The following is a 22,678-nucleotide window of genomic DNA, read 5'->3' as shown; positions in this document are numbered from 1 at the left end:
CTCAACATACAACTCATATAACCGTTTCGTTTCCTCCATATGAAAATAGACTCATCAAGGTTCATTTACATAATTTATTCACTATTTAATTCTATTCCTACTATTTTTAGTGATTTTTCACATCCACGTCACTGTTGCTGCCAGCATCATATTCTAGGATAGACTTTCTCTAACACATAGTCTCTATGATTCAACCACCCTTTTTCATATATGGTCCAAAATATAAGCATGATGACCCATTCTAATGGCTGGTCATTGCCAAACACTTCCATGCCTCTTAATGAGCATATACATACCAAATAATTATAACATTATGCTCAAAACATTCATAAGCCATTTTCGCATGGCTAGGCAATATTTTACATACCGAGTTCAAACAAAACATAATAGCCTATACATGCGAAATGTTTTCTTAAACCATCTAAGAAGAAGATACCAAAAAGTCGCTAGGCGGTGTGATGACTTCGATGACAGTCCCGAAACGCATAAAATGGATCAAGAACCTAAATAAACAACAAATAAGCACACCAAATGAGTACATAACTCGATGAAGTCGTAAGCACTACTCTACCATCAACAATAACAATCATAAGTGAATAATCAAATAATACAAAATAGATGTTTCCAGCCATATCAAACTATACTGCAATTTCTAAGATTTTGGTTCGATCTCTTGCCCAATCCTTCAACCAAATCAAACTACAAGTCAGCCCAATCGATTTGAATCCGTTTCCTCAAGTTGGAACAACAATGCACTAGATAATTTTATGCGTACACCGTACAATCCCAATTTCGATATTTAGTTAGTAACTCAATCACTTACCTCGTTCATGCACAATTTACTTCCACAACCGAATGTGACTATAGCAAATCGCACACATAGTGCTATAGCAAATCGCACACATAGTGCCTTAGTAAATCGCACACATAGTGCCATAGTAAATCGCACACATAGTGCCATAGTAAATCGCACACATAGTGCCATAGTAAATCGCACACATAGTGCCATAGTGAATCGCACACATAGTGCCATAGTGAATCGCACACATAGTGCCATAGTGAATCGCACACATAGTGCCATAGTGAATCGCACACATAGTGCCATAGTGAATCGCACACATAGTGCCATAGTGAATCGCACACATAGTGCCATTTGGTCTTTGCACACATTGTGCCTTATGTCAATTCATCATGGTAAAGCAACTTACTAAATTCAATTTGTACATATAATCATAATAATAAATAGGAGAATCACTCAGAAAATATCTATCAAGGAGTTCTCACAAAAGTGCTTAAGGACTTACCTTGTGTTGAGTATAACGGTTTCGACCGGCTACTCGATGTCCTTGGCTTTGCCCTTGCTTGTTTCTCCTTCTTTAACTTCTAGGGCTTAATAGATAAATAAACTAGTTTAATCATCTTGCTATACATTTATAGTTCAATTACACATGCATATGTATATTTGTATATTCGCAACCATCCTCACTTATTACCCATTTGGTCAACAATCTAAGCCAAGATAAGGCTTCAATATGGTTGCCTCTAACCGAATACATGCACACCAATCTACTTCTTTTGGCGAATATGCATGTCTATGTGGAGGCAAATTTTACACCTTATACTACACAAAAAACAGCATACAATTTCCTAATTAACGCATTACATATCGTAATTCTATACACATCTCTCATTTATTTCATAACCGAAACAACATCACAAGCAAATAGACACCTCAAAATAGTATACATGTCATACCAATTCATCATGTGCAAACATATATTCATGTAGGTGAAATGGCCGAATTCTCAAGTGGCTTATATCCAAATATACACACATATCCAAAGCTTAAATCTTACTCACCATGCAACATGCATGAATCATATTTATGGATACAACATGGCCGAATACCACAACACCATACCGTTTCAATTCGGTCATGGTTAAACAAAGAACTTAGTATCTCATTCAAAAATGCTAAAAGAAAATCTAAGAACCCTCAATCTACCATCACATGAATCATTATCAAGCTTGATATTTAGCATGCAATGGCATTAACACCATAACAACTTTGGCCAAATACCATTTCCATGGCATAACAAAGATTTGAGCCATGGCTAACATGCACATCAAGTTAGCAACCAAGACATGCATGAAACCCTAACACAACCTCATACATACCTTAATCTTGATGCAAACTTAGCCAAATCTCCTTCTAGATCTCTTCCAAACCAAGCATGAAGCAAAAATCCTCCCCCTTTTTCCTTAGTATTTTCGGCCAAGAAGTGAAAATGGATGAGCAAAATTTTTCTTTTCTTTCCTTAGGACATTCGCCAAGAGCAATGGTGAAAGATGAACACTTTTTTTCCTTTTTTTTTCATACTCTTATTTTATTATTTCTAACATGCACCACTAGCAAAACATGTTTGAAACATGTTTTCTTTTGCCCATATTCATCACCATGGCGTACACTATAGTCAAATTTGGGAATTTGACATGCAAGGACAACATTTCCTAGTGTGCATCAATAGGCCACTTCCACATTTGCCTATCTAAATTCTAAATTTTCTCACACAAGTCCTTTCTAGTGAAATTCACCTTTATAACACTAAATCAATCATCAAAAAATGTCATACATGAATACTCACATATTATAGGCATCGAAATAAATTTTAAATTATTGTTATGCCTCGGTTTTGTGGTCCCGAAACCACATTCCGGCTAGGGTCTATTTTGGGCTGTCACATGAGTAAAGTATAGTTAGGCTTGCTATTGCTGCAAATAATTTTTAACTAAAACCTAACACTATTCAAATAATAAAACAATTTGTTCAGTTTGATGGTTTGCAGGATGAGGATCCAAACACTCACTTGGCAAATTTCCTGGAATTTCCGTGATACATTTAAAATTAATGACGTTTCTGATGATGTCATTCGTCTTCAGTTATTCCCTTTTTCATTTAGGAATAAAGCTAAACAGTGGTTGAACTCTTTACCATGAGGGTCAATCACTAATTGGGAACAAATGACTGAAAAATTTCTATTAAAATATTTTTCACTGGCTAAAATGGCCAAATTACGTAATGATATCTCTTCTTTTGTGCAGATGGACTTAGAAACTTTTTACGATGCATGGGAGAGATACAAGGACTTACTAAGAAGGTGCCCTTACCATGGGTTATCGCTTTGGCTATAGGTTCAAACATTCCATAATGGCCTGAATCCTTCGACTCGACAAATGGTTGACGCAGCTACTAGCAGAACCATCAATAATAAAACACCTGAAAATGCTTATGAGTTAATTGAATAGATGTCACTGAATAACTATCAGTGGCAAGTCATGAGGACTAAGCCAACTAAAACAGCAGGCGTTTATAACGTCGATTCGGTTACTATGCTGTCAAACCAGGTAGAACTTCTAAATAAAAAGATTGATGGTTTACTTGGTTCTACTCAGGTACATCCTGTAATGAGGTGCGAGACGAATGGAGGAGGAGCATACACAGAGTATCAACCCTTCAACCCTAGTATCGAGGAGGAACAAGTCCAATAAATGGGTAACAATAACTCTAGATCCCAAAATAACCCATATAGTAACACTTATAATGCAGGTTGGAGGAACCATCCCAATTTCTCATCGGGCAGTTAAGGAAATCAAAGACCACAACATCCTCCGGGTTTTCAACAACCACCCTATCAACAGGAAAAGAAACCGAACCTTGAAGAGATACTGTCTAAATTTATCTCAGTGTCAGAAACCTATTTCCATAACACCGAGATAGCACTTAAAAATCAACAAGCGTCAATCCAAGGGCTCGAAACTCAGATAGGCTAGCTGTCCAAACTAATCTCTGAATGACTGCAAGGTAGCTTGCTAAGTAATACTGAACCCAACCCAAGGGAATAGCTCAACGCGATTAATGTTCAAGACGAAGAAGGATTCGTTGAGCCTGAGCCAGAACTGAGGCAAGAAACTATGGTGAGCAGAGGTCAAGGTGAGGTAGGTCATAATAAAAACAAATCAGTGAATGTTGAATATAAACCTCGTGTGCCATACCCCAATGTTATAAGGAAAGACCGCTCAGATGAACAATTTGGTAAATTCCTTAAACTCTTAAAAAAATTACATATTAACTTATCGTTTATTAAAGCTCTATAACAGATGCCAAACGCAATGAAATTTTTAAAGGAGCTTTTAGCAAATAAGCGAAAGTTGGACGAGGCGTCGCATGTGGAGCTAAACGTAGTTTGCTTAGCTATTCTACAGAATAAGCTACCCAACAAACTAAAAGATCCAGGGAGTTTTACGATTCCTTGCTTAATTGGTAGTTTAGATGTTAATAATGCATTAGCTAATTTAGGAGCTAGTATTAATGTCATGGCCTACAAAATGATCAAACAATTAGGTCTTGGGAAACCCAAACAGACTAGGACGAGCATTCATTTAGTAGATAAAACTATATTATTTCCTAGGGGTATTATTGAAGATGTGCTAGTTAAAATTGATAAATTTATATTTCCCGTTGACTTCATTGTTCTAGACATAGAGGAGGATAGCGACAGTTCTTTGATTTTAGGACGGCCCTTTTTAGCAACTACTAAAACGATTATTGATGTTGGCACAGATGAGCTCACACTTCGTGTGGGAGACGAAACAATCACCCTTCAAGCTCACAATTCTGGCAAAACATCGAAAATATAAGGTGATTGTCTAAACTATTCTACTAAAACTAACAATATGGTGCAACCTACTTTGCAGGAAATGAGTCTGAAGGAAGTACATGACCCATTCTCAAGCAATAGTAGTGGACCTATTCATGAAGATCGAAGGCTACAAATTGAAGAGCTAGATGAATGGCGGACGAATAAACCCTGAACACACGATAAACCAAAACTATGCCAGAACGAGCTCAATACCTTTCCAAATCAACTTAAGGTTGGAGATAAAGTATTATTAGATGCCGCAGATCCTCACATTGTCACTACCAAACCGAATGAAGAAATCCCTCTTACGGTACTTAGCATTTTCCCATTCGGTACAGTCGAGGTAAGTCATCCCAAGTTTGGCACTTTTAAGGTAAACAACACTCGTCTAAAACCTTATTTTGATGAGAATGATAGCAGGAATGAGGAGTATAAACTCCTCGAACCACTATGGCCATTCAATGGAGAGGTAAGTAGAGCTTAGACTATAAATAAGGGCTTCTCATAAGGCAACCTGAGTACTAACTGCATTAACTTCTTTCAATTTTAGTGTTTAACACCTAACTTACTAATGGAGATCTTGAATACAGGTTTACTATACAGACACGGCCAAGCACATGGGCGTGCTTAGGGCCTTGTGAAAATAGGGCAAAGATTTCCCCAAAACGGGCTATGATAAATCGCCACGGCCATGTGACATGGCCATGGGCAAACCTGCAAAAAAAACACGGGCGTGCGACACACCTGTGTCTTAAAGTTTTGGCCAAAACTGTCAAATTAACACGGGCGTTCGACACGCCCATGTCTAGCACCCATGGTCAAACCTGTTAAATTAACACTGGCGTGGGAGAAGTGAACAATGCCAGACACGGCCATGCGACACGGCCGTGCTCACGAACACGCCCAAGGAACACGGGTGTGGGGCAACTGTCAGACGCCCCCAAATTCAAAATTTGCGAATCCCAAGGGCTGAAATTGGGGAACACTACCGTGTTCTCTGGCCGTGTGCCCCAAAATCTATAAATAGGCTGCACTATTCATTGTATTCTTCATTTGAAAACCCTAACCCTAGCCACTGCAAGTTCACACGCCCTCTCTGCCACGCCCGTGCGCCGCTTCCAACTCCATTTTCGACACCTAATCCCTCTCTTTTAGCATACCATGTCTTCTTTACGTGGTAAAAAGGCCGTTGTCCCTGGTTCAAAGAAAAGGAAGGGAGCGTCATCTTTCTCGGGTCCTACCGCAGAGATTCACCACCCTTTCCTGCAATTCCCCGTCGGGCCTCAAGAAGAACTTTTCCAAATACTCAGGGCCCGACCTTTAATTGCAGGCTGCTACATCGATTGGGTTGCAGTAGGACAAGTTAAGTTGGCTGATACGATTCGGGCAGCCGTCCTAACTACCGACCTTTGGGAGCTTTTATTTGGGATTATCGAGCCAACATATCTCGAGCTCGCAATGGAACTATGTTCAACATTTCATCTTCAGACTGTAATGACGGACTATGATGATCCCAGCACGGTCCAATTTCGCCTAGGCGGATTAGTCTGCCAGCTAAGCATCCCAGAATTCGGTACTGAACTGGCTTATATACGGAGGAATTCAAGGAGGAGAATGACTTACATGCTCTCAACCACCACATCAATCATTCTCCTTCATGGTGCTGGGATGCACTAGTACCAGGTTCGACCACCTACAATCCTAGCCGCTCTAAGGCATCGGCTCTCCCTCCATCTCTGAGATACCTACATGCCATTTTGGCTCACACGATTACAGGAAGGCAAGAGAGCACTGGCATCGTCAACACTCACGACACCTACTTTCTATGGTGTATGTCGCATGGGCACGTCATCGACCTTACTTATTTCATTGCCCTCACCATTCAGCACTAGACGGAGCGGCATAAGAAAGGGGTCATCTCCATTGGCCCCTACATTACTCGGTTGGCTCGACACTTCAGGCTTCTCCATGTCGCAGCCCAAGAATCATCCTTGACCCTCATTGGCCAGATGTCTCCACAAGGCATCTCGAGCATGCTTAGCATGAGGATGATCAAAAAGTGCCGAGGAACCTACTCTCCTCAATATCGTCTCACCCAATTTACCGAGGAGGAGGCCCCGGAAGACATTACTGATGATGTCCCCCTACAGCACGAGGACCCACTGTCTCAGCCACCACACCCTCTCATCCAGTTCATGCAACGGCTTCATATGCTAACATTTTTGAGCGCCTCAGTCAATTTGAGCAGTAGTGTTTTCAATGATTTCACAACATTGATGCTACTCTACAGCAGATCTGTCAGCACCTCCACATCTCATCGCCACCCCCACCTCGCGAACCATCTAGCGATGAAGATGTTTAAAATTTTTTATTTTTTATTATATGTTTTTACTTTTATTTTATTTTAAGACTACTTTTTATTTTTCTTTCATCTTATTTTCATTAGGATTTATAATTTTTATTTAACAATTTTATATTTCGGCTATTTCTTACCGAGTAATCATTCTTCCTTATATAGTTTCTAAAAGAGTTCCTAATGCTATCACAGTTACAAAAGCTCCAAAGCTCACTATTACTCAGGGACTCGAAACTCCACTGAGAAAGGTTCTCCACGACTGCCATGTCCTACTCGACCATGACCATAACCAATTTCAGATATAATATTCTTTTAGTGCAGGACTTATGGAATAGTGAACCTCTACCACCGCCGGAGTATCCTTTTCCACCTTCACGTTGATTATTCTCTGAAACTCCAGTTCAAGGAAATTAATTCATCACTCAGGAAGTTTCACTTCTCTCCCTATCTTATTTTGATATTCTTTTCTATATATCTATCTTTGTACATTAAGGGCTATGTACATCTTAAGTGTGGGGGGTATTCATTTCATTATCAGAAAAATCCCTAAATGACTGCCTTGTTCTCTTGAAAAGCTCTCATATCATATTTAGGATAAATTTTGATTGATTTATGATTTTGATTGATATATCTTGAATTAATACATAGGCATTTATGCATTGATTGTTTAAAATTTAAGACATTAAGAGAATCAAGCATGATAAGTTGATTTTTAAGAATCTAAAATTTTAAGTTGTTTCCCCAAAGTTTAGGTATTACTTTGAGTTGGAATTCACAAGTTGTAAACATCAAAAAGCCATAATTTTTGTGAGATTTTTGAGCCTTTTGATCATCTATTAATTCTTTCATGCTCATTTTTATTATTGCTTTGAGTGCGTCAGTATTGAACTGTTATTCTAGAACTTGCTTGATTTTGCATGTCAAGACCACACCATTTGATTTGATATGTCAAAATGATTAAGGTACTTAGGATTAACCCACTCATGCCATGAAAAGCCTACTTCCACAATTAACCCCTAGTGAACCCCCTTGAGCCTAACAAGCCATTTCCTGTATTACCCTTAATATTAACCCTTAACCCATTATTGTTGAAATCCCCTAAATTAAATTTGATCTTTATTTTTGTCGGGATTTGATTTGAATAAATTGCTTAGCTATGTCCTGTTCTTAATAGTTAGTTATTTAACTTGTTCTTAAAAAAATTTATGTATACATATTATTAGTAGTAGTGATCTTTTGAGCCAAAGAAGTTAAATTCCATATTTTGAGAAAAAGCTCTATTGTACGCAATTAATGACTAGTCATTTTTCTAGTTAGGTAATTTTTCAATTCAATCTCGATTCTACATTTTTTTTCAGCTTGTGACCACACCCCCTAACCAAGCCACATTACAACCCTCTAAAGACGTTTTGATTGATGTATCATCTCAATTTATAGTGTTGGAGATCTGATTTTCATGCAAGCCTATGGTAATGACTTTTCATTATTGACTATTGAGTGCTTCATTTATTGTCCTTAAACACATTGAGTTACTTGAGTGAATCTATAGTGAGTATGTGAAACTCTGTGACATTTTGAATCAAAGGTAATTACTTAGACGAGGGGAGACACCTATGTTTTCGGAATAAAATGCTCAACTTGGAATGTTTGAAACTTTGATGTTCTTTTAGTTGAATTCTCAATTTATGATTACTTGTGGATTATTTTGAGATATTTTCGATAGATATTACAAGTTGAGATGAATTTATTTTGATTATGAGTTGAGAATTTTGCTTGAGGACAAGCAAATGCTTAAGTGTGGGGGTATTTGATAAACCGTAATTTATACATATTTTTACCCCATGCTTAACACATTTTATGGATGATTTTTCCTTGTAATTGGTGTATTCGATGCTCCTAATGCCTTCATTTCATGTTTTACACTTAGGAGAACATAGGAGAGAGAAAGGAATGAGAAACGAGCCAAAAATGGAGAAAATGGGCCAAAGTACGAAGTCAACAGGGTCTGGACTTTCTCAAATGGGCAGACCACACTTCGTGTCAATTTGGCAGAATTTAAGCATGACTCACACGGGTAGAGCACACGCCCGTGCCATTCTAACAGGTTTGAGCACGGCCTGAAGTAATCGCACGCGGGCGTGTCCCTGCCGAGCCCAAGTTGAGTCCAATTCGGAAAAGGCTAATTTCGAGGATTCTTAGGCATTCCAAAGCATATAATTACACCCTAGAGGAGGAAGGAAAGAGACACAGAAAGAAGGAGGCAAGGAACTTCTCGAGGGAAGCTGATTGATCCATCTAAGAAGCTGGATTCACCATCAAAACTAAATATCTCCCCTCAATTTCCCTTTAGGAGTTTTGGGTTTTATTTATGTTTTGTAATCATTATTCCTATGAGATGTTTTCCTTTTTAGTTATGAACTAAATCCCTTAAATACCTAAGGGGAATGAAACCTAAGACGAATCTTGTTATTACTTTTTGAATTGTATGATAAATATTTAACTTGTTTTTAATTATGTGTTCTTAATTCTTGTTTTAATATCCTAGGATACTGATTCAAGATAATCTCTTATTCAGAAGAAGAATAGACCCTGTCTAAGAGTACATTTGTCATAATAAAGTGGAGTTGATTACGCGCCTAGAGATAGGGTGACAAGATTTTGCCAGATTAGGGTGAAACCTAATAAGGGGATCTATAGATCAAGTTAATGCAACCCTAGGGTGTTAATTAGAGAAAAGTCTCAATTATTCAATCTAGGGATTAGACGTTATTAGTCTTGAATAGGGATAATAACATAACTAAGGGATATCTACGGAACAAGTTAAATGAATAAATCGTCCGATTTGGAGTCAGAATAACAAGTGAAGTCTAGGTGGATTCTTCCTTAGGTATTGTCTTAATTCAATCATTTTTCAAAAAGTAATTCCCCAATTCCATTTTCTGTGAATTCTTAGTTTAGATAATTTGTTAGTTAAAACCAAACCCCCTTATTCTTAGGCTAGATAATAAAAGGACAGTCATTACTAGTACTTTTAGTTCCTTTGGGTTCGGCAATCTAGTCTTGCTAAAACTATAGTACTGTTCGATAGGTACACTTGCCTACATCATGATAATAGTTAGTTTCAACAACGATTCTTTATAAATATTTAAAACCTCACGAATATCGCGATCAAAAGCCCACCTCCACGATTAACCCTTAGTAAACCCCGTTGAGCTAATAGGCCATTTCTTGTATTACCCTTAATATTAAACCTTAACCCATTATTGTTGAAATCCCCTAAATTAAATTTGATCCCTATTTTTGTCGAGATTTGAATCGAAATAGTTGCTCAGCTATGTCTTGTTCTTAATAGTTAGTCTATGTTATTTGACTTGTTTTAAAAAAAAAGTGTGTATACATATTAGTAGTAATATTTTGTTTTTGAGCAAATTCCATATTCTGAGAAGAAGCTCTGTTGTATGCAAGTGATGAATGCAAGTGATGATTAAATCTTATTCTAGTTAAGTGATTTTTTAATTCAATCTCGATTCTAACCATTTCTTTTAGCTTGTGACCACACCCCCTAACCAAAGCCATGTTACAACCCTCTAAAGACCTTTTGATTGATGTATTGTAACATCCTGTACCCGAGCCCCTTACCGGAGTCGAACACAAGGTGCACACAAACTCAGCTAAATTGTTTTCACAGTCCATAAAAATTTTCCAGACTAGCTGGTTACTGCATCACTGTCGCTTCAAAAATCATATCTTGAGTTTTAAAGCTCGAAAATCAGTTTCATAATTTTTCCCTGAAACTAGACTCATAAGTCCATCAACATATTTTTTTCTAGAATTTTTTGTCAGGCCAATTAGTACAGTTTATTAGTTAAAGTCTCCCCTGTTGCAGGGATCGACTACACTGACCTTCGTGCGTTACGAATTGGATATCTCCCTGTACAGGGCTTCAATGCTGATTCTGTTTATTTCTATAGAAACTAGACTCAGAGAGGAATCTATAAATATATGGCATGACTCCTAATTATCTCTGGTTAATTTACCATGAATTTCTAAAGTCGGAACAGGGGATCCAGAAACCGTTCTGGCCCTGTTTCACGAGAACTTTAATATCTCTTAACATATAATTCATATGACCGTTTCGTTCTTCCATATGAAAGTAGATTCATCAAGGTTCATTTATATAATTTATTCACTATTTAATTCCATTCCTACAATTTTTAGTGATTTTTCAAATCCACACCACTGCTACTGTCAGCATCTGTTTTTCAGGTAAACCTTACCTATTTCGTGGTTTCTATGGACCAACTAAAGTTTTGTCATACATAGGTCCACATATAATCATTTTTAGCCATTCCAATGGCTGGTCATTTGCTCACACTTCCATTCAGTCCGTAGTCACATCATAAAACCATACATATATTGTAACACCCCTAACTCGTGACCGACGCCGGTGTCGGACACGAGGGGTTAACGGCCAAATCCTCTCAAGATACCAACCAATTTGACATTACCAGTCAGGCTGGAAAACTGCATCACCGTCGCCTTAAAAATCATATCTCGAGTTTCAAAACTCGGAACCTGGTTTCGTAAATTTTCCCTGAATTTAGACTCATATACCCATCCATGGATTTATTTTTAGAATTTTTTGTTGGGCCAATTCGTACAGTTTATTAGTTAAATTCACCCATGTTACAGGGATCGACTGCTCTGACCTTCGCGCGTTACAACTTGGATATCTCTCTGTACAGGGCTTTAATACTGGTGCCGTTTATTTCTAATGAAACTAGACTCAAAATGGAATCTGTAAATATAAAGCATGACTCCTAATTATTTCTGGATAATTTATGGTAAATTTTCAAAGTCGCGACAGGGGACCCAGAAACCGTTCTGGCCCTGTCTCACGAGAACTTTAATATTTCTCAGTATACTGCTCATATGGTCGTTTCGTTTCATCCATATAAAAATAGATTCATCAAGGTTCAGTTCTATCATTTACTCACTATTTAATTCTATTTCTACTATTTTTAGTGATTTTCAATCTCATCTCACTGCTGCTGTCCGCAACAGTTACTGCAGTGAACTATGCCAATTTCATGAATTTTCCTTGGCCTTAATCATCCATCATACATGACACAAATTATGGCCACCTTATCAAAATTAGAGTTTCTAAGACTCGTGGCTATAGGTTCTAGCATCCCACTCGGCGACCACATAGGCCATTTTCACATGGCTTAAAGTTTACAACCCACAATTCGACAAAATATAATAGCCTATACATGCCAAATGTTCTTCAACAACAAAAACAATACCACAAGATTTCAGCCGTTGTGATGACTTCAGCGACGGTCCCGATCACGCAAACAATACGAGTCCGAGAGACCTAAAATGGGTGACAAGAAAAACACCGAGTGAGTTTACAACTCAGTAAGTCATAAGCATTCATCAATCCACTGATAAAGTTACTACAACATGTACAACAAACGAGGCTAGGTACTCATCCATATCGAATCTATACCATAATACCTCGGACCTTTCGGTCCAATCTCGTACCAAATCATACATCCACATTTCATATTTTACACAACAAGATAATCGAAGCATTTTTACACATTAACTCATTTTCCAGCACAACCATACAATTTCAATCATCACATAGATTTAAGGCTTATCAAATTCAACCCCAAGCATGAACGTATTCTCTATTCGTCATGAGCTCGAGGTACTTACCTATCCACTTGTCCATACTCAATTCAATGGAGACACACCTCCATATATATAAATCGCGCTTTTACAGTGCTTACTACTCGATTTCGCACACTTAGTGCCACGTAATTTAAGCCCTTTTACAAGTGCCATACCCTCCGAGCTCGCACACCCAAAGGTGTATTTTTCCAGCTTTCACACATAGTGTCATATTTTTCCAGCATGCACACTTAGTGCCTTATATTTCCAGCACGCACACTTAGTGCCATATATTCCCACCACGCACACTTAGTGCCGATCTAAATCACCGTACACACGTATTGCCAAGACACTTAGTGCCGAAAGCAAACTTTCTACACATTTCACTATTTCTTTTACATTCAACAAATGTCATCACTCCATACACATACATTTTCATTTATATATATATATATCATCCCATTAAACACAATTGCATAAATTTTACAATCATTTAAGCAATATCAAATACGTGCTTAATGACTTACCTTGTTTGGGGTAGAACGGTTCCAAATCGGCTACTCGTTTGCTTTCTCCTTTCCTTTATCCAATCTAGTTCCCCTTTGCTCTTGAGCTAAATCAAACAAATTTACTTCTCAATCTAACACATACATACGGCAACCATACACATTTGAAACCAATTCATTCAGTATCATTTGTCCATACATTAGCTTTTAACACATTCGCCACTAGGGCAACCTATTTAACTTTTAAGATTCATTTCTAATTTTAGTTAAACAATGCGAATGCCATTAACTACTAATGCCACACACACATATGCATAAAATTAACCCATACATGACCTATAGCTCATTCGGTCATTCATCTTTCAAGCCTATCAAAGCTTCATATCACACTTCCTTGGCCGAATACACATACAAGCACAATTTAGCATTTTTTTATTTATTTCATGATACATTCGGCCTTGGCATAATTTCATTAAAAGTCCCTATTAGCCACTTCACCCTTCAATTTTATCATCTACTTAACATTTCATACTTATCATGCTAGCCGAATATTGTTTAATCAAGTTCAACATCCTCATATCTGCATTAGCATCCAAACAACCTATTTGAACATTTAACTAATTCAAGCTTCACCCATCCACACTTATTCATTTAACATAAAGAAAATAAATCAACCCCTTCACTATCAACCATGGCGAATGCTTCATGGGTTTAAGGTAGATTCAAGAAAGGAACTCATAATTATTAAGATGTAAGCAACTACCCTTGTTCATCTAGATTTAGTATGAAACAACAACTATCACCCTTATCAATCACCATAGCCGAAAACCTTACTCATCCCAATATCAAAATTTCCACATGGGCTACAAAAATAGCTTGATATCTCACCCAAGATCAACTAAAATTTCAAGAACTAGTCTAGACTACTTACCTCATTATCACCCTAGGATGGCGAATACTCCCCCTTCATCCACTCTTCATTTTCGGTCAAGAAGAAACAAAGGAATGAAGCCTTTTTTTCTTTTCTATTTCTTTTATTATTTCCTTTCTTTTACATAAAATAATGACCACTTCATGGAAATTTACCACATATTGTAATATATGCTCCATCATGGCCGCCACTATGCATAAGAAAAGGAGTATTTGACATGCAAAACCACTATTTTCACTACATGCTTTAATAGGTCCTCATAGATTAACCTATCACATTTCTACAATGTTTCATATAAGTCCATTTTAATAAATTCACATAGAAATGATCAAATTAATGCATGAAACTTTCATACACGCATTTATTAACATCATAAACATAGAATATAACAATTAATTATTTATAAGACTCGGTTTACGTGGTCCCAAACCACTTTCCGACTAGGGTCAATTTTGGGCTGTCACAACTCTCCCCACTTAAGAAATTTTCGTCCCCGAAAATCTTACCGTAAATAGGCTCGGGTATCGCTCTTTCATAGAGTCCTCAAGTTCCCAAGTGGCTTCTTCAATTCGTGTTTATGCCACAACACCTTCACTAACGGGATTTTCTTATTGCAAACTCTTTTACTTCACGCATCATAATGCGAACCGGTTCCTCTTCATAGCTCAAATTAGGTGAATCTCAATCTCGGATGGAGTAATTACGTGCGATGGATCGGACCTATATCGTCGAAGCATCGAGACATGAAAAACATTATGAATCTTTTCGACCTCGGGGCAAAATCAAACGATCTGTATTGGACCGACTCGTTCGGATATCTCATATGGCCCGATGAACCTCGGGCTCAATTTGCCCTTACGGCCAAATCTAAGCACTTTCTTCGGTGGTGAGACTTTGAGAAATACCTTGTCTCAACCCGATATTCAATATCTTTTCTTTTCAAATCGCATACGACTTTTGGCGATCCGGCGACTTTCAAACTTTCACGAATTACTCGAACTTTTGCTCGGCATCCTTAACCAAATCAACCTCAAGATTTTTCCTTCACTAAGTTCATCGAGAATAATGGGTACGGCATTTACGATCGTATAAAGCCTCGTAAGGCGCCATCTTGATACTTGATTGAAAGCTATTGTTGTGCGAATTCAACCAAAGGTAAATACCATTCCATGCACCACTAAACTCAAGGATGCAACATCTCAACATATCCTCGAGTATTTGAATTATCCGTTCGGATTGACCATCGGTTTGGGGGTGGCGAGTGCTAAAATGCATTTTGGTACCCAAAGCCTCTTGCAATTTCTTCCAAAACCGCGACGTAAATCTTGGGTCTCTATCCGACACGATAGAAATAGGTACCCCATGCAATCGAACAATTTGGGAGGCGTATAATTACGCCAACTTATCGGCGAAAAATCCGTGCGGACGAGGATAAAATGAGCGACTTGGTCGATCTATCAACAATGACCCAAACCGAGTCTTTCTTATTACGAGTCAATGGTAACCCGGACACAAAGTCCATTGTTACTCGATCCCATTTCCATTCGGGTATCATGATCGGTGAAGTAATCCCGATGGCACTTGATGTTCCGCTTTCACTTGTTGACATATCGGACACCTTGAAACAAATTCAAAATGTCTCGTTTCATCACGGGCCACTAAAATTGGCGTTTGGTCATTGTACATTTTAGTACTACCCGGTGGATTGACATTCGACTACAATGGGCTTCATTTAGAATTATCGAAATAAGTTCAATTCTTTGGAACACACAGACGACTTCGAACCTCAAACAATCGTCATCATCAATTTGAAACTCGATTCCTTGTTCGAACACACTCGGCCGTTTTGCAAGCAACTCCTCATCAACTTTACGAGCTTCCCGAATTTGATGAGCCAACAATGGTTTGGCCTTTAATTCGGCTACTAACACATTGTCGGGTAGAATAGACAAGTGTACATTCATCGCTCAGAAAAGCAAGCAAAGTGATTTCGACTTAAGGCATCCGCAACCACATTAGCCTTTCCGGTGATAATCAATGACGAGTTCATAATCTTTTAACAACTCGAGCCATCGTCTTTGTCGCAGATTTAAGTCTCTCTCGAGTCATCAAATATTTGAGACTTTTGTGATCCGAATACACATGGCACTTCTCACCAAATAAGTAATGTCGCCATATCTTCAAGGCGAACATGATGGCAGCCAATTCGAGATCATGGGTTGGATAATTTTTCTCATGTGGCTTTAATTGTCTCGACGCATAGGCCACAACTCGACCTTCTTGCGTCAATACGCAACCTAACCCAAGTAGGGAGGCATCACTATAGATGACAAACTCTTTGCCGATTCGGCTGTACTAGAACCGGAGCTTTTCGTCAAATGGGTTTTCAATTGGTGAAACTTTTCGACACTTTTCCGTCCATTCAAATTTGACATCTTTACGAAGCGGTTTTGTCATGGGTGTGGCTATCATCGAGAATCCTTTTACAAACCGTCGGTAGTAACCGGCAAGCCCCAAAAAGCTCCTAACTTCGGTAACATTCCTTGGAGGTTTCCAATTGACTATGGTCGAAATTTTGTTCGGGTCCACCACGACACCGATCACGGACACCACGTGCCCCAAAAGCTAACCTCTTTCAACCAAAATTCACATTTACTTGAACTTTGCGTATAATCGCTTATCTCGTAAGATTTGCAACACTAGCCTTAGGTGTTCAAAGATGTTCGGTTTCATCTCTCGAATAGACCAAAATGTCATCGATAAATACAATTACGAACCGATCAAGTATGGCCTGAAAATTCTATTCATTAAATCCATAAACACCGAGGGCATTAGTGAGCCCAAACGGCATCACCAAGAATTCGTAGTGACCGTACCTTGTTCTAAAAGCGGTTTTGGGTATGTCCGATTCTCGGACCCTCAACCGATAGTATCCCGACCTCAAATCTATCTTTGAAAACACCGAGGCTCCTTTAATTGATCAAACAAATCGTTAATTCGTGGCAACGGATATTTATTCTTTATCGTCACTTTATTGAGTTGGCGGTAGTCGATGCACAACCTCATGCTTCCGCCCTTCTTTTCACAAACAATCTTTGTGCGCCCCATGGAGAAAAACTCGGTCGGCGAAACCTCTATCCGTCAATTCTTGCAATTGAACCTTCAATTCCTTTAACTCCGTTAATGCCATACGATCGGAGCTATTGAGATCGGCGTAGTGCGGTACAACCGATGCGAATTCCACTTCTCGAACCGGTGGCAATCCGGTAACTCCTCCGGAGAAACATCGAATACTCACAAACCATCGATACCGATTCGAGTTTCTTTTCCGTCTCTTTACTTTCCAACACATACGCAAGGTATGTTTCACACCCTTTTTCACATATCTCCGGCGGTCATAGAAGATATTATCGCTGGCACTCCTTTTAAATCGATGAGACTCAACTCGGACTACCTCATTATTTGCACTCCTCAAAACAATGGTTTTCCTTTTGCGTCCACCATTGCATCATGTACGGTCACCAATCCATACCAAGAATAACATCGAATTCATCAAATGGTAGAAGCATCGGATCGGTAGGAAAGCAGATTCTCGAATTATTAGGGGCATCTCTTGCACACTTTATCAACGAGTGCGTATTGACCCAAAGGGTTTGACACTCGAATTACGAACTCAAGAGACTCAACGGTAGAGTCTTCTTGGATGCTAAAGTTTCACATACATATGAATGAGTAGAGCCGGGGTCAATCAATGCAATCACACTAGTATCAAAGAGAGTAAAAGTACCGGTGATAACGTCGGGGAGGATGCCTCCTCTCGTGCTTGCGGATGGCATATGCTCTAGCAGGAGCTCGGGTCTCGGATTGAACAGTAGTGTCGGTGGCTCCCCTCGATTACCACCCCTACCTCCTGAAACCCTCGGGGTCTACCTCTAGCTATCGCCCACTAGATCTCGCACCTTGCATCTTATTCTTCTCATCTAGCTCCGTGCAATCCCTAATGAAGTGGTCCTTGAACCACATCCGTATGAGTCAGGTTAACAGACTTACCCCAACATTCACCTAGGTGTCGTCTTCCACATTGGGGACATTCAGGTCTCTCTTGACGATTATTGCCCACACTAGCTATCGATGTAGCTCGGGAGTTCGTCAATGGTCGGGCTCTAATGGAAATTCCCGCATCGCCTCGACTTACTAGTGTCCTCCACGAACCTCTTTACAATGAGAACGGAGCTTTACTCGTTGATCTTTTACGGTAATCTCTTGCTTCAAGTTCAGCCTTCTTCTTCTCCTTCCCAAGTTCTTCCGCCTTGCGTGCTCGTTCGACTAGTGTCACGAACTCCTTTATGTCCAAAATTCCCACTAGTAACTTTAACTCTTCATTCAATCCTTCTTCAAATCTTTTGCACATAGCAACCTCATCAGACACACACTCCCGAGCATACCGACTAAGTCTTATGAACTCATGTTCGTATTCAGATCTGGTCATATCGGCCTTGCTTGAGTTCCAGGAACTCCTTATGCTTCGATCGATGAACCGTTGACTAATATATTTCTTCCAAATTCGTTTGAAAGAAATCCCAAGTAACTTGTTCCTTTGGGACTATGGAAATCAAGGTCCTCCACCAATAGTAGGTGAGTCTACGCAACAAAGATATCGCACACTTAAGACATTCATCGGGTGTGCATGACAGTTCATCAAACACTCCAATGGTGTTATCAAGCGAACTTCGGCCCTTTCGGCATAAATCGGTAACTATGGCCTTAAACTCCTCGGCCCCACACTTCCTAATCAAGTCCACGGTGGTTTACTCAGCCTCACGGATCGATGGCGATGGCATCACGGGCTCTTGGGGTGGATTATTTAAATTCGGAATGGTTGGACACCGGATTGGTTCGGGCATATTGCGCGACCCACTCATTCATCATGGTGAAGAAGGCTTGTTTCGCCTTCATTTTGATTATTCGCGGATGACCGAGGCTCAACAGCGGTGTCCCTTGCGCAGAGCAGCCGCTACACTTTCAACGTCATCCGCCAAGGGTCTCTCTATCCGGGTTCCATCGCTAATCAAAACAAAAATTTCAACCGTCGAAGTCATCACATTATTAAGCACTAACAATTTGGCATGTATAGCTAGACTCACACGCTCTATGGTAGTCCTAGAACCGACTAAACCATAGCTCTGATACCAATAAAATTGTAACACCCTAACTTCGTGACCGGCGCCGATTATCGGACACGAGGGTTAACGCCAAATCCTCTCAAGATACCAACCAATTTGACATTACCAGTCAGGCTAGAAAACTGCGTCACCGTTGCCTTAAAAATCATATCTCGAGTTTCAAAACTCGGAAACTGGTTTTGTAAATTTTCCCTGAATTTAGACTCATATACCCATCCATGGATTTATTTTTAGAATTTTTGGTTGGGCCAATTGGTACAGTTTATTAGTTAAAGTCACCCATGTTACAGGGATCGACTGCTCTGACCATCGCGCGTTAAAACTTGGATATCTCTCTGTACAGGGATTTAATACTGGTGCCGTTTGTTTCTAATGAAACTAGACTCAAAATGGAATCTGTACATATAAGGCATGACTCCTAATTATTTCTGGATAATTTATGGTAAATTTTCAAAGTCGCGACAGGGGACCCAGAAACCGTTCTGGCCCTGTCTCACGAGAACTTTAATATTTCTCAGTATACTGCTCATATGGTAATTTCGTTTCGTCCATATAAAAATAGATTCATCAAGGTTCAGTTCCATAATTTACTCACTATTTAATTCTACTTCTACTATTTTTAGTGATTTTTCAATCTCATCTCACTGCTGCTGTCCGCAACAGTTACTGCAGTAGACTATGCCAATTTCATGAATTTTCCCTTGGCCTTAATCATCCATCATACATGACACAAATTATGGCCACCTTATCAAAATTAGAGTTTCTAAGACTCGTGGCTATAGGTTCTAGCATCCCACTCGACGACCACATAGGCCATTTTCACATAGCTTAAAGTTTACAACCCACAATTCGACAAAATATAATAGCCTATACATGCCAAATGTTCTTCAACAACAAAACAATACCACAAGATTTCAGCCGTTGTGATGACTTCAGCGACGGTCCCGATCACGCAAACAATACGAGTCCGAGAGACCTAAAATGGGTGACAAGAAAAACACCGAGTGAGTTTACAACTCAGTAAGTCATAAGCATTCATCAATCCACTGATAAAGTTACTACAACATGTACAACAAACGAGGCTAGGTACTCATCCATATCGAATCTATACCATAATACCTCGCACCTTTCGGTCCAATCTCGTACCAAATCATACATCCACATTTCATATTTTACACAACAAGATAATCGAAGCATTTTTACACATTAACTCATTTTCCAGCACAACCATACAATTTCAATCATCACATAGATTTAAGGCTTATCAAATTCAACCCCAAGCATGAGCGTATTCTCTATTCGTCATGAGCTCGAGGTACTTACCTATCCACTGTCCATACTCAATTCAATGGAGACACACCTCCATATATATAAATACGCACACACACAGTGCTTACTACTCGATTTCGCACACTTAGTGCCACGTAATTTAAGCCCGCACACACAAGTGCCATACCCTCCGAGCTCGCACACCCAAAGTCTTGTATTTTTCCAGCTTGCACACATAGTGTCATATTTTTCCAGCATGCACACTTAGTGCCTTATATTTCCAGCACACACACTTAGTGCCATATATTCCCAACCGCACACTTAGTGCCGATCTAGTCACCGCATACACACGTATTGCCCAAGACACTTAGTGCCGAAAGCAAACTTTCTACACATTTCACTATTTCTTTTACATTCAACAAATGTCATCACTCCATACACATACATTTTCATTTATATATATATATCATCCCATTAAACACAATTGCATAAATTTTACAATCATTTAAGCAATATCAAATACGTGCTTAATGACTTACCTTGTTTGGGGTAGAACGGTTCCAAATCGGCTACTCGTTTGCTTTCTCCTTTCCTTTATCCAATCTAGTTCCCTTTGCTCTTGAGCTAAATCAAACAAATTTACTTCTCAATCTAACACATACATACGGCAACCATACACATTTGAAACCAATTCATTCGTATCATTTGTCCATACATTAGCTTTTAACACATTCGGCCACTAGGGCAACCTATTTAACTTTTAAGATTCATTTCTAATTTTAGTTAAACAATGCGAATGCCATTAACTACTAATGCCACACACATATGCATAAAATTAACCCATACATGACCTATAGCTCATTCGGTCATTCATCTTTCAAGCCTATCAAAGCTTCATATCACACTTCCTTGGCGAATACACATACAAGCACAATTTAGCATTTTTTATTTATTTCATGATACATTCGGCCTTGGCATAATTTCATTAAAAGTCCCTATTAGCCACTTCACCCTTCAATTTTATCATCTACTTAACATTTCATACTTATCATGCTAGCGAATATTGTTTAATCAAGTTCAACATCCTCATATCTGGCATTAGCATCCAAACAACCTATTTGAACATTTAACTAATTCAAGCTTCACCCATCCACACTTATTCATTTAACATAAAGAAAATAAATCAACCCCTTCACTATCAACCATGGCGAATGCTTCATGGGTTTAAGGTAGATTCAAGAAAGGAACTCATAATTATTAAGATGTAAGCAACTACCCTTGTTCATCTAGATTTAGTATGAAACAACAACTATCACCCTTATCAATCACCATAGCGAAAACCTTACTCATCCCAATATCAAAATTTCCACATGGGCTACAAAAATAGCTTGATATCTCACCTAAGATCAACTAAAATTTCAAGAACTAGTCTAGACTACTTACCTCATTATCACCCTAGGATGGCGAATACTCCCCCTTCATCCACTCTTCATTTTCACCAAGAAGAAACAAAGGAATGAAGCCTTTTTTTCTTTTCTATTTCTTTTATTATTTCCTTTCTTTTACATAAAATAATGACCACTTCATGGAAATTTACCACATATTGTAATATATGCTCCATCATGGCCGCCACTATGCATAAGAAAAGGAGTATTTGACATGCAAAACCACTATTTTCACTACATGCTTTAATAGGTCCTCATAGATTAACCTATCACATTTCTACAATGTTTCATATAAGTCCATTTTAATAAATTCACATAGAAATGATCAAATTAATGCATGAAACTTTCATACACGCATTTATTAACATCATAAACATAGAATATAACAATTAATTATTTATAAGACTCGGTTTAGTGGTCCCAAACCACTTTCCGACTAGGGTCAATTTTGGGTGTCATCACATATATACATAAGCACAAATGGTCTAATGCCATACACCACTTTTACGAGCCATTTTAGCATGGTCGTACACACATACATCACAAAAGTACTTAAAACGCAACAAAAGGGTAGTCCTATACATGCCATTTCAAAATCCAACCAAAATA

General features: G+C 38.7%; 1 non-coding gene across 1 annotated transcript; it reads right to left on the bottom strand.

The window, feature by feature from the left end:
* Positions 1-3,069: 3,069 nt before the first annotated feature.
* LOC128295000 (small nucleolar RNA R71) lies at positions 3,070-3,176 on the bottom strand. The gene has a single exon (XR_008285307.1). It is a non-coding gene; the product is annotated as a small nucleolar RNA R71 (small nucleolar RNA).
* Between the last annotated feature and the right edge of the window lie 19,502 nt (positions 3,177-22,678).

The sequence above is a fragment of the Gossypium arboreum genome, chromosome 6 (genome assembly GCF_025698485.1).
Source record: "Gossypium arboreum isolate Shixiya-1 chromosome 6, ASM2569848v2, whole genome shotgun sequence".
NCBI classification, from domain to species: domain Eukaryota; kingdom Viridiplantae; phylum Streptophyta; class Magnoliopsida; order Malvales; family Malvaceae; genus Gossypium; species Gossypium arboreum.
Note: the sequence above shows the minus strand (reverse complement) of the source record. Positions and strands in the feature narration are given on the sequence as shown.